The sequence below is a fragment of the Pristiophorus japonicus genome, chromosome 1 (genome assembly GCF_044704955.1).
Source record: "Pristiophorus japonicus isolate sPriJap1 chromosome 1, sPriJap1.hap1, whole genome shotgun sequence".
Lineage (NCBI taxonomy): Eukaryota > Metazoa > Chordata > Chondrichthyes > Pristiophoridae > Pristiophorus > Pristiophorus japonicus.
Window position 1 is genome coordinate 53768456 of NC_091977.1, and position 13432 is coordinate 53781887.

The window sequence follows — 13432 nt, forward strand, 5'->3', positions numbered from 1 at the left end:
TCTTCCCCAAGGGGCCTCGCACAATGAGATTGCTAATTAATCCTCTCTCATTACACAACACCCAGTCTAAGATGGCCTCCCCCCTAGTTGGTTCCTCGACATATTGGTCTAGAAAACCATCCCTTATGCATTCCAGGAAATCCTCCTCCACCGTATTGCTTCCAGTTTGGCTAGCCCAATCTATGTGCATATTAAAGTCACCCATTATAACTGCTGCACCTTTATTGCATGCACTCCTAATTTCCTGTTTGATGCCCTCCCCAACATCACTACTACTGTTTGGAGGTCTGTACACAACTCCCAAGGGATATGGAGATGGTGCGGGAAGGTGGAGGTGAGGTAGAAGATCGGCCATGATATTACTGAATGGCAGAACAGGGTCGAAAGGCCGAATGGCCTACTCCTGCCCCTATTTCTTATCTTTTTCTGAATGGCGGAAGTGGTTGTTGGGGCTGGCTGGCCTGCTCCTGTTCCCGAACCTGACTCCTCTCCTTGGGCACCTTCAACCCCCAACTCGCGCGTCGTTAGTCATTGTGGCGTCATTCGTCATTGTGACCGTCGACCGCGTTCTCGGCCGTCACCCTTTCCCGCTTTATTGAACTCCCTCGTGCCGGGCCACGTTCCATCCTACGTCACGCGCCGGCCAACGGCGGGCCCGAGCCGGCTCGAGGCAGGCTACTTCCGGTTTGTAACGCGCCTGCGCAGTAGAATTGTTTTTTTTGGTGTACCGGTCGCTGTTTCGAGCTGTTCCTTCCCCGGGCCTCGCTCCGCCTGTTGGTCTCCTCCTCCTCCTCTATCCCGGGCAGGGGATTGCCACTGCAACAACCCTCCTCGGACCTCCCCGCTCGCCCCTGGACACAGCGTGAGGTGAGTGTTTGCCTGCTCTGCCAACAGTCAGATGTGTAGCCGGCACGGCGTGGGTTGTTTATGTTTTATGTGCGCTGTAAGTGGTTCAGGCATTCCATGGTTGAAGCAACACTCCTGACCAACTGTGCACACACCATCGCTCCCGCTTCCCCTTCATGCGTGGAATCTTCCTCTATATCCTCGCTGAAATAAATGTGCATCCCCTGAATGCGAGAAGATTTAGAAATGAAATGTTGGAACTGGGATGCTGTTCTGGCATCAGGGAATTGTGATGGGCATATAGTTAGATCCAGGGGTTGGCAATGAATAGAACATTCCATGGGCATAGGGTATAACATGTTTAGAAAGGCACAGTGGACGGAAAAGGACCCGGTGCAACCCTATATGTCAGGGACATCTGGGAGGTGAAGTAAATCGATCCTGCAGGAGGTTGAAAACTACAAATTGAGCTATTCTGGTTAACTACCTCTTAATGCTGAAAAAAAAATCAAAGCCAACACTAAGGGAAAACTGTAGGCCTTCTAGTTTTCATAAGGACATTGATCAATAAAAATATGTGAAAATGGGAAACTTATTTTAATGGGAGATTTCAATTAGCCTAATATACACTGAGAAAACCCAAGTGGTTGGGGACAGCATCAAACAAGAAATTAGGGATGCATGCAATAAAGGTACAGCAGTTATCATGGGTGACTTTAATCTATGTATAGATTGGGCTAACCAAACTGGTAGCAATGCGGTGGGGGAGGATTTCCTGGAGTGTATTCGGGATGGTTTTCTAGACCAATATGTTGAAGAACCAACTAGAAAGCTGGCCATCCAAGATTGGGTCTTGTGTAATGAGAAAGGACTAATTAGCAATCTTTTTGTGCGAGGTTCCTTGGGGAAGACCATAACATGGTAGAATTCTTTATTAAGATGGAGAGTGACAGTTATTTCAGAAACTAGGGTCCTGAACTTAAGGAAAGGTAACTTTGATGGTTTGAGGTGTGAATTGGCTAGAATAGACTGGCAAATGATACTTAAAGGGTTGACAGTGGATAGGCAATGGCAAACATTTAAAGATCACATGGATGAACTCCAGCAATTGTATATCCCTGTTTGGAGTAAAAATAAAATGGGGAAGGTGGCTCAACTGTGGCTAGCAAGGGAAATTAAGGATAGTGTTAAATCCAAGGAAGAGGTATATAAATTGGCCAGAAAAAGCTGAGGACTGGGAGAAATTTAGAATTCAGCAGAGGAGGACAAAGGGTTTAATTAAGAGGGGGAAAGTAAGAGTACGAGAAGAAGCTTGCAGGGAACATAAAAACTGACTGCAAAAGCTTCTATAGATATGTGAAGAGAAAAAGATTAGTGAAGACAAACGTAGGTCCCTTGCAGTCTGATTCAGGTGAAATTATAATGTGGAACGAAGGAATGGCAGACCAATTGAACAAATACTTTGGTTCTGTCTTCACGAAGGAAGACACAAATAACCTTCCGGAAGTACTAAGGGACCAAGGGTCTAGTGAGAAGGAGGAACTGAAGGATATCCTTATTAGGTGGGAAATTGTGTTAGGGAAATTGATGGGATATAAGGCCGATAAATCCCCGGGGCCTGATAGTCTGCATCCCAGAGTACTTAAGGAAGTGGCCCTAGAAATAGTGGATGCATTGGTGATCATTTTCCAACAGTCTATCGACTCGGGATCAGTTCCTATGGACTGGAGGGTAGCTAATGTAACACCACTTTTTAAAAAGGGAGGGAGAGAGAAAGTGGGTAATTATAGACCGGTTAGCCTGACATCAGTAGTGGGGAAAATGTTGGAATCAATTATTAAAGATGAAATAGCAGTGCATTTGGAAAGTAGTGACAGGATCGGTCCAAGTCAGCATGGATTTATGAAGGGGAAATCATGCTTGACAAGTCTTCTGGAGTTTTTTTGAGGCTGTAACTAGTAGAGTGGACAAGGGAGAACCAGTGAATGTGGTGTATTTGGACTTTCAAAAGGCTTTTGACAAGGTCCCGCACAAGAGATTGGTGTGCAAAATCAAAGCACGTGGTTTTAAGGGTAATATACTGACATGGATAGAGAACTGGTTGGCAGACAGGAAGCAGAGAGTCGGGATGAACAGGTCCTTTTCAGAATGGCAGGCAGTGACTAGTGGAGTGCTGCAGGGCTCAGTGCTGGGACCCCAGCTCTTTACAATATGCATCAATGATTTGGATGAAGGAATTGAGTGTAATATCTCCAAGTTTGCAGATGACACTAAACTGGGTAGCGGTGTGAGCTGTGAGGAGGATGCTAGGAGGCTGCACGGTGACTTGGACAGGTTAGGTGAGTAGGCAAATGCATGGCAGATGCAGTACAATGTGGATAAATGTGAGGTTATCCACTTTGGGGGCAAAAATGCGAAGACAGAATATTATCTGAATGGTGGCAGATTAGAAAAAGGAGAGGTGCAACAAGACCTGGGTATCATGGTTTATCAGTCATTCAAAGTTGGCATGCATGTACAGCAGGTGGTAAAAATGGCAAATGGTATGTTGGCCTTCATAGCGAGAAGATTTGAGTATAGGAGCAGGGAGGTCTTACTGCAGTTGTACAGGGCCTTGGTGAGGCCACAACTTGAGTATTTTGTGCAGTTTTGGTCTCCTAATCTGTGGAAGGCGTTCTTGCTATTGAGGGAGTGCAGCGAAGGTTCCCCAGACTGATTCCTGGGATGGCAGGACTGACACATGAGGAGAGACTGGATCAACTGGGCCTTTATACACTGGAGTTTGGAAGGATGAGAGGGGATCATAGAAGCATATAAAATTCTGACTGGAAGGGACAGGTTAGATGCGGGTAGAATGCTCCCGATGTTGGGAAAGTCCAGAACCAGGGGACACAGTCTTAGGATAAGGGGTAGGCCATTTAGGACTGAGATGCGGAGAAACTTCTTCACTCAGAGAGTTGTTAACCTGTGGAATTTCCTGCCGCAGAGAATTGTTGATGCCACTTCATTGGATATATTCAAAAGGGAGTTAGATATGGCCATTACGGCTAAGGAAATCAAGGGGTATGGAGAGAAAGCAGGAAAGGGGTACTGAGGGAATGATCAGCCATGATCTTATTGAATGGTGGTGCAGGCTCGAAGGGCCGAATGGCCTACTCCTGCACCTATTTTCTATGTTTCTATGTTTCGTGTTTGTAGTTCTGTACATAAGTTATTGATTATAATTGGGATATATTTGTCTGGAGAGGGCATGCCTTCCCTTGTGAATATTTGATCACCCAGTGTGACAAGAAAGCCACAGAGGGGGAAATGCTTATCTTGACCTAGTACTTGTTTGTGATCTTAAATGGATTAACAAACTAATTTAGAAGTGAAATGAAAAGGAAAAATTACTTGTACAAATTATTTTTTGTACAAATTGTGCAGGATGAAAAATGATGGGGCTCACTAGGATGAATGCAAGAAAATGCAGAAACATGTTAAAAGGATGATCAGAGGAAGTTAAAATTCTCATTATTGTATTCATTAGTGTGTCAGCCATGGCTCAGTTGGAAGTATCCTCGCCTCTGACTCAGAAGGTTGTGGGTTCGAGTCTCACTCCAGGGACTTGAGCACACATCTCGGCTAACACTCCAGTGCAGTGCTGCACTGTCTGAGGTGACGGCTTTCAGATGAGACATTAAAGTGCTCTCAGGTGGACATAAAAGATCCTATGGCACTATTTTGAAGAAGAACAGGGGAGTTATCCCCAGTGTCCTAGATTATATTTATCCCTCAATCAACATCACTAAAATAGATTATCTGCTTATCATCACATTGCTGTTTGTGGGCGCTTGCTGAGGAAAAATTGGCTGCCTCATTTCCTACATTACAACTGTTACTTCACTTCAAAAAGTACTTCATTGGCTGTAAAGTGGTTTGGGACGTCTGGTGGTTGTGAAAGATGCTGTATAAATGCAAGTTATTTTTTTTCCTGTATTCAAATCCCTTCATGGCTGTTCCTCTCCATCTTGTTTTAACATCCTCCAACCCTACAATCTTCTGAGAAATCTGCGTTCCTCTAACTCTGGCCTCTTGTGTATCCCTTCCTCCCTTTCACACCACCATAGGCAGCTGTGCCTTCAGCCATCTAGGCCCTAAGCTCTGGTATTCCCTTAATAAACCTCTCTGTCTCCCCACCTATTTCTCTTCCTTTAAGGTCCTTCTTAAAACCTACTTCTTTGAACAAGCTGTTGGTCACCCCTCCCAATATCTCATTCTTTTGTTCAGTGTCAAGTTCTGTCTGATTGCGCTTCTGGAAAGCGCCTTGAGATGTTTTTCTATGTTAAAGGCGTTCTATAAATGCAAGTTCTTGTTGGTGAATTAGCTGAGCATAAAGCTGAAAGAGACCTAGAAGTCTTAGTAGAATTGATACTAAACATGTCCAAACATTGAAAGCAGCAATGAGCCAAACTATTAGGATGTTGAAAGACATAGCCAAAAGCGTTGAATAAAAATCCGAGGAAGTAATGATTAAACTTTGAAGTGCTCTGGTCAGATCACATGCTGAAAACAAGTACCGCATCTAGCTTTGGTTGCCAAAAAATAAGAGACCTTCAGGTGCTGGAGCCAGAGCAGAGAAGAGCTACTAGGCTGATTTCCCCCCGTGTCAGGGGTCTGCATTATAAGAAAAGACTGAAAAACATTGACTTTTCAGTCAAGAAAGGAGGTGATCTTGAAGATGTATACAAGATTGTTAAGGGTACAGAAAAAATAACCAGGGATATTACTTGAAATTATATTCAAGAAGTAGAACCAGAGGACATGGGTTTAAACTGGTTAAAAAGCGATTTGAGGCCTGGTATCAGGAAATTCTTCCCACAAACCGTGCTTAATGTATGGAATTAACTTCCAGATAAAGTAATGATTAAAAACCCTGGAATTATTTAAATAATTGGATGCTACAGTGGAGTGGAGGTGCTGGTGTTAGGATCACTCTAGTTGAAAGTATTAAGGTGGACCAAATGGCCTTCCTCATCTATAATTATCTTGAGATTTTCAGATAACAAAACTATAACTAATTATTTATGTTAGCAGTATAACTGGTGATTATAGATGTGAATATTAACAGGAGGCTAGACAAGCATATGAGGGAGATGGGAATAGAGGGTTATGCTGATAGATTTAGATGAGGAAAGACTGGAGGAGGCTCGAGTGGAGCATAAATGCTGGCATGGACTGGTTGGGCCGAATGGCCTGTTTCTGCATTGTATATCCTATGTAATCTTATGATCTCAGCTCTGATTTAGATAAACCTAGGGTTATGGCCTCATCATTAAAGTAAATGGAATAAAGTATAGTATATTTTCTCTATCCTAATCATAAGTAGGAGAGACCAAAAATTTCCACTAGCAGGCACTGTCATGAAAGATTTTATTTTTTTCAACTTCACCATAGCTACTGAGAAAGTTATAGCAAATAATGAATACTTGGGGGTGAATTACAATATAGAAATTTTACTGCCTATACTATCCTCCTCATACCCTGCAAGTAGACCAACAACCATAGTCTCTGCGAAATGGTTACAAGGATTGAACTCACTTTAGGACCATTTGTGTCATCAAAGGTGACCATGCCTGCGCCTTCGCAATAGAAAATGGCGAGCTGAACCCTGGAGTTTAATTTAGTTTATCACAGCAGTGGGTGAACATTTGCTCATGCACTAGTTACTTGACATCGATACAAAAAATTCTGTTTTCATCAAATGTTTTCCCTTCATCATTCCATACTTTTTATTGCCTTTCTTATAGTATCATAGCATTTTGCAGTGCAGGAGGCCATTTGACCTGTAGCTCTTGAGCCGAGCTGTTCACTGTGACATTGACCCAAGATGCTGCAGTCACAGAACTGGGTACATCTGGTTATGTTGGAGTATAATTCTGCAGCATGGCATAAATATTTTTTTTAATTTTTACAGATTTATGAAAGGGAAATCATGTTTGACATCTGTTAGTTTTTTGAAGTTGTAACTAGCAGCATAGATAAGGGGGAACCAGTGGATGTGGTGCATTTGGATTTTCAGAAGGCATTTGATAAGGTGCCACATAAAATTAGCATTCATGGGATTTGGGGTAATATACTAGCATGAATTGAGGATTGGTTAAAGGACAGACAACAGAGAGTAGAAATAAATGGTCATTTTTGGGTTGGCAAATTATAACTAGTGGGGTGCCACAAGGAGCAATGCTTGGGCCTCAGCTTTTCACAATCTATTATCAATAATTTGGATGAGGGGACCAAATGTAATCTGTCCAGGTTTGCTGATGATACAAAGCTAGGTGGGAATGTAAGTTGTGAGTAGGATGCAAAGAGACTTCAAGGGGATATTCACAGGCTAAGTGAGTGTGCAAGAACATGGCAAATGGAATATAATGTGGAGAAATGTAAAGTTATCTACTTTGGTAGGAAAAATAGAAAAGCAGAGTTTTTTTTTAAAACGGTGAGAGATTGGGAAATGTTGGTGTTCAGAGGGACCTGGGTTTGCTTGTACACGAGTCACTGAAAGTTAACATGCAGGTACAGCGAGTAATTAAGAAAGCAAAAGGTATGTTGGCCTTTTATTACAAGAGGATTTGAGCATAAGAGTAAAGATGTCTTGCTGCAATTATGTAGGGCCTTGGTGAGACCACACCTGGAGTATTGTATATAGTTTTGATCTCCTTACCCAAGGACGGATATACTTGTCATCATCATCATCATCATCATAGGCAGTCCCTCGGAATCGAGGAAGACTTGCTTCCACTCCCAAAGTGAGTTCTTTGGCTGAACAGTCCGATACGAGAGCCACAGATCTTGTCACAGGTGGGACAGACATTCATCGAGGGAAGGGGTCAGTGGGGCTGGTTTGCCGCGCGCTCCTTCTGCCTGCGCTTGGCCTCTTCACGTTCTTTGTGTTGAGACTCGAAGAGCTCAACGCCCTCCCGGATGCACTCTCTTCACCTCAGGCGGTCTTCGGCCAGGGTCTCCCTGGTGTCAGTGGTGATGCCGCACTTTACCAGGGAGGTTTTGAGGGTGTCCTTATAACGTTCCCGCTGTCCTCCTTTGGCTCATTTACCACGAAGGAGCTCCACATAAAGCATTTGCTTCGGGAGTCTCGTATCTGGCATGCGAACTATGTGGCCTGCCCAGTGAAGTTGATCGCGTGTGGTCAGTGCTTCAATACTGGGGATGTTAGTCTGGTCGAGGACACTGATGTTGGTGCGCCTGTCCTCCAAGGGGATTTGCAGGATCTTGCAGAGACATCGTTGGTGATATATCTCCAGCGACTTGAGGTGCCTTCTATACATCGTCCATACCTCGGATCCATACAGGAGGGCGGGTATTACTACAGCCCTGTAGACCATGAGCTTGGTGGTAGATTTGAGGGCCTGGTCTTCAAACGCTCTTTTCCTCAGACGGCCGAAGGCTGCACTGGCACACTGGAGGCGTTGTTGAATCTCCACATCAATGTCTGCCTTTGTTAAGAGGCTCCCGAGATATGGGAAATGGTTCATGTTGTCGAGGGCCGCGCCGTGAATCTTGATGACTTGGGGGGCAGTGCTGTGCGGTGAGGACAGGCTAGTGGAGGACCTTTGTCTTACGGATGTTAAGCGTAAGGCCCATGCTTTCATATGCCTCAGTGAATACATTGACTATATCTTGGAGTTCAGCCTCTGAATGTGTGCAGACTCTGGCGTCGTCCGCATACTGCAGCTCAATGACGGAGATTGGGGTGATCTTGGACCTAGCCTGGAGGCAGCATAGGTTAAGCAGCTTCCCACTGATTCTGTAGTTTAGTTCCACTCCAGCAGGGAACTTGTTGATTGTGAGGTGGAGCATGGCAGCGAGGAAGATTGAGAAGAGGGTTGAAGCGATGACGCAGCCCTATTTGACCCCAGTCCGGATGTGAATTTGGTCTGTAATGGATCCGTTGATAACGATCACGGCCTGCATGTCATCGTGGAGCTGACGAAGAATGTTGACAAACTTTTGGGGGCATCTGAAATGGAGGAGGACGCTCCATAGACCCTCACGGTTGACAGTGTCAAAGGCCTTTGTAAGATCGAAAAAGGCCTTGTATAAGGGCTGGCGCTGCTGCCTGCATTTTTCCTGCAGCTGTCGCGCTACAAAGATCATGTCCCCGTAGGTGACGAAATCCGCATTGTGATTCCGGGAGGAGCTCCTCGGCCACAGGGAGAAGTCGATTGAGGAGGACTCTAGCGACAACTTTTCCAGTGGCTGATAGCAGGGGATTCCCCTGTAGTTGCCGCAGTCGGACTTGTCCCCTTTTTTAAAGATGGTCACGATCACTGCATCTCCGAGATCCCCCGGCATGCTCTCCTCCCTCCAGATGAGGTCATGTATCCGCGCCAACAGCGCATCTCCGCCATACTTTAGTGCCTCAGCAGGGATTCCATCTGCATCAGTAGCCTTGTTATTCTTCAGCTGTATTATGGCTTTGCCTATCTTGTGCAACGTTGGAGTTTCACTGAGATGGTGGCGGGTCGCATGTTGCGGGATGGAGTTGAGAACACTCGACTCAAAGGCAAAGTCTCGATTGAGGAGATCTTCAAAGTGCTCCTTCCATTAGGCCCTGACAGCCTCATTGTCCTTGATGGTGTTTCCCCGTTCTTGGCCAGGAGTGGGGTGGGGTGGGGCCTTGGGAGTTTGGACCGTAGGTGGCCTTGACTGCGATGAAGAATCCTCTCATATCATGGCTGTCGGCCAGTTGTTGTATCTCCTGTGCTTTTTCCATCCACCACCTGTTCTTTAGGTCCCGGGTTTTTTGTTGAACCTGAGCCTTGAGCCCTCTGTAATGTTGTTTCGCAGCTCCCGAATTGGGTTGTTGCTTGAGGTTCAGAATTGCTTTGCGCTTGCGATCTATTAGTTCTTCGATCTCCTGATCATTTTCATCAAACCAGTCCTGATGTTTTCTGATTGAGTGACCAAGTGTTTCTTCACTGGCACTGGTTATAGAGGCCTGAAGGGCAGACCAGGCGCTATGGGCATTCAGCATCTCGGTCATCAAGGCACGCCAGATTGGCTGTGAGACGCTGGCTGTATAGGGCTCTCTTAACTGGGTCTCTAAGTGCCCCGGCATTAACTTTTTTGCTGGACTACTTCTGCTATCCCCTCTGCTTTGGGGCAATGTTAATGTTGAAGATGGATCGGATTAGGTGGTGGTCCATCCAGCAGTCGTCAGCTCCTGTCATGGCGCGGGTGATACGCACATCCTTACGATCCCTGGCTCTGATGATTACATAGTCAAGCAGGTGCCTGTGTTTGGAGCAAGGCTGTTGCCACGATGCCTTGTATTTGTCCCTCTGACGGAACACGGTGTTGATGAGTTCATGTTCTAGACATTTTGTCAGGAGTAGGGTACCACTGGAGTTGGCTTTCCCTACCCCCTCTCTGCCAATCATGCCTCCCCAGAGGGCTGTGTCTTTGCTGTCCCTGGCATTAAAATCACCTTGGAGGATCAATTTGTCACCTGTGGGGACGCGGGACAAGGATGTCTCGAGGTTGGAATAAAAATCCTCTTTGCATCGAGTGTAGGGGTGTATGCACTGATGACTGTGGCACATTGGTTCCAGAATAGGGTAATACGAAGAGTCATGAGGCGTTCGTTAATCCCACAGGGGGAGTCTTTGAGGCGGTTGACCAGCTCATTCTTGACGGCAAAGCCGACTCCATGAAGGCGGCGTTCTGCCTCTAGTTTCCCTTTCCAGAAGAAGGTATAGCCTCCACAATGTTCCTTCAACTGGCCTTTCCCTGCCCGCCGGGTCTCGCATAGGGCGGCGATGTCAATTTCAAAACGTCTGAGTTCCCGGGCAACTATCGCGGTGCGGCATTCCGGCTTGTTGCTGTTGGGATTGTCCATGAGGGTCCTAACGTTCCAGGTCCCGAACTTCATATTAGCGAAGTGGAAGATGCCTGTGCGTAAGTTCTTTTAACATGGGGTGGCCGCTGCACACCGGCAACCACTCAGGCTTAGCTGAACAAGGTCTTGGTCCATTGCCAAGGGAGGACCAAGACAACTGGAGACCAGGCACAGCTCAATGGGCCCAAGTTTCCACACGATAAAAAACGGGCGCCCCTCCGAGCTGGGCGCCCGTTTTTCACGCCTAAAACGGCGCCTAAGAAAAAACTCGCAATTCTGGAGCGTTCTGCAGCTCCTTGTCTGCCTGCCCAGGGGGGCGGAGCCTACACTCGCGCCGATTTTGTAAGTGGGAGGGGGCGGGTACTATTTAAATTAGTTTTTTTTCCTGCTGGCAACGCTGCGCGTGTGCGTTGGAGCGTTCGCGCATGCTCAGTGTGAAAAAAACATTGGCACTCGGCCATTTTTGTAGTTCTTTGTAGCTGTTTAATTTTTGAAAATTTTTTTAATAAAAGCAATTGCCATCAGCACTTGCAGCTTTCTCACTGTCTCCTTCCCCCCTCCCCTCCCCTCCACGGGAACGAAGCGGCTGTTTAATTCCCCCCCCCCTCCCCTCCACGGGAACGAAACGGCTGTTTAATTCCCCCCCCCCTCCCCTCCACGGGAACGAAGCGGCTGTTTAATTCCCCCCCCCCTCCCCTCCACGGGAACGAACGGCTGCAGAATTCTCCGTGCCTGAAGCACTTTCACACAGGTAGGAAGATGGTTTATTTAATCTTTTCTTTGCTTATAAATGTTTATTCAGGTTGGATTTATTTGTATAATATTTGTAGAAGTATAAATAAGGATTTATTGTAGAATTTAATGAGTTCCCTTCCCCCCCACCTCGTTCTGAACGCCTAATTTGTAACCTGCGCCTGATTTTTTTAATGTGTAGAACAAGTTTTTTCAGTTCTACAAAAATCTTCACTTGCTCCATTCTACTTTAGTTTGGAGTACGTTTTCACTGTGGAAACTTTCAAATCAGGCGTCAGTGGTCGGACACGCCCCCTTTTGAAGAAAAAATTCTGTTCCAAAGTAGAACTGTTCTACCTGACTAGAACTGCAGAAAAAAAATGTGGAGAATTGCGATTTCTAAGATAGTCCGTTCTCCACCAGTTGCTCCTAAAAATCAGGCGCAAATCATGTGGAAACTTGGGCCCTATAAGCCTAATTGCCTACGGCGAAGTGTTGACCGCTAGCTCGGCGCCGAGTAGCGCCATTGATGGTGGATGGCCCGAGGCTTGGTTGGGGGGCAGGCTTTAGGAAGGTGACTTCCAAAGTTATTTTAAAAGTTGATAAAGATTCCCAATTTGTTTAAAAAGTTTCTAAGAGTTGTTAAAAGTCTAAGATGTAATTCAATAATAGGTTATAAAAGTTTTCCCAATTTAAAAAGTTTCTAAAAGTTGTTGTCAAAAATGTAGATTAATAATCAAAATACTTTTAAATATCTATTAAGAGTCTAAAATGTGAGTTTTAAAAGTTCTCCCAAATTGTTTAAATAAGTTTAAAGGTTGATTAAAAGTTCATCCCCAGAGTCCCTTCGGCCGGTTCGACATCCCCAGAGTCCCTTTGGCCAGTTTCATGTCCTGGAGACCCTTCGGCTGGTTCGACAGGGACAGGCGTGGGCAGGTGTGGAGCCCTTTCGGTCTGGGATGGGCTCTGCCGGTGCAGAGTCCTTTTGGCCCGGGGCCCGGTGCAGAGTCCTTTCGGCCCGGCACGGGGTCCCTTCGGCCCGGGACAGAAGCGGCTGGCACGGGGTCCCTTCGGCCCGGGACAGAAGCGGCTGGCACGGGGTCCCTTCGGCCCGGGACAGAAGCGGCTGGCACTGGGGCCCTTCGGCTCGGGACAGAAGCGGCTGGCACAGGGTCCCTTCGGCCCGGGACAGAAGCGGCTGGCACGGGGTCCCTTCGGCCCGGGACAGAAGCGGCCGGCACGGGGTTCCTTCTTGAAGTATAGATGCATTTTGGGGGTATTCCCATTCATAGGAATGTGGGAAGGGAGGACCTTGAGACAATCACTATCACCTAGGAGGGTAGTGCTGGACAGGCTAATGGGACTGAAGGTAGACAAGTCCCCTGGTCCTGATGAAATGCAACCCAGGGTATTAAAAGAGATGGCGGAAGTTATAGCAGATGCATTCGTTATAATCTACCAAAATTCTCTGGACTCTGGGGAGGTACCAGCGGATTGGAAAGCAGCTAATGTAACGCCTCTGTTTTTAAAAAAAAAGGGGGCAGGCAAAAGGCAGTTAACTATAGGCCGGTTAGTTTAGCATCTGTAGTGGGGAAAATGCTTGAAACTATCATTAAGGAAGAAATAGCGGGACATCTAGATAGGAATAGTGCAATCAAGCAGACGCAGCATGGATTCATGAAAGGGAAATCATGTTTAACTAACTTACTGGAATTCTTTGAGGATATAACGAGCATGGTGGATAGAGTTGTACTGATGGATGTGGTGTATTTAGATTTCCAAAAGGCATTCGATAAGGTGCCACACAAAAGATTACTGCAGAAGATAAAGGTACACGGAGTCAGAGGAAATGTATTAGCATGGATAGAGAATTGGCTGGCTAACAGAAAGCAGAGAGTCGGGATAAATGGGTCCTTTTCGGGTTGGAAATCAGTGGTTCGTGGTGTGCCACAGGGA

The 13432-nt window shown here is 46.1% G+C and overlaps 1 protein-coding gene across 3 annotated transcripts in view; it reads left to right on the forward strand.

Annotated features, from left to right (window-relative positions):
* The first annotated feature begins 719 nt into the window (after positions 1-719).
* The window catches only part of wdr41 (WD repeat domain 41), a 112421-nt gene continuing 99708 nt past the window's right edge, over positions 720-13432 (forward strand). For all 3 annotated transcript variants that reach the window (XM_070879968.1, XM_070879976.1, XM_070879993.1), the window contains exon 1: positions 720-867. The gene's annotated coding sequence lies outside the window, so the exon portion shown is untranslated. The remainder of the gene's footprint in view (positions 868-13432) is intronic.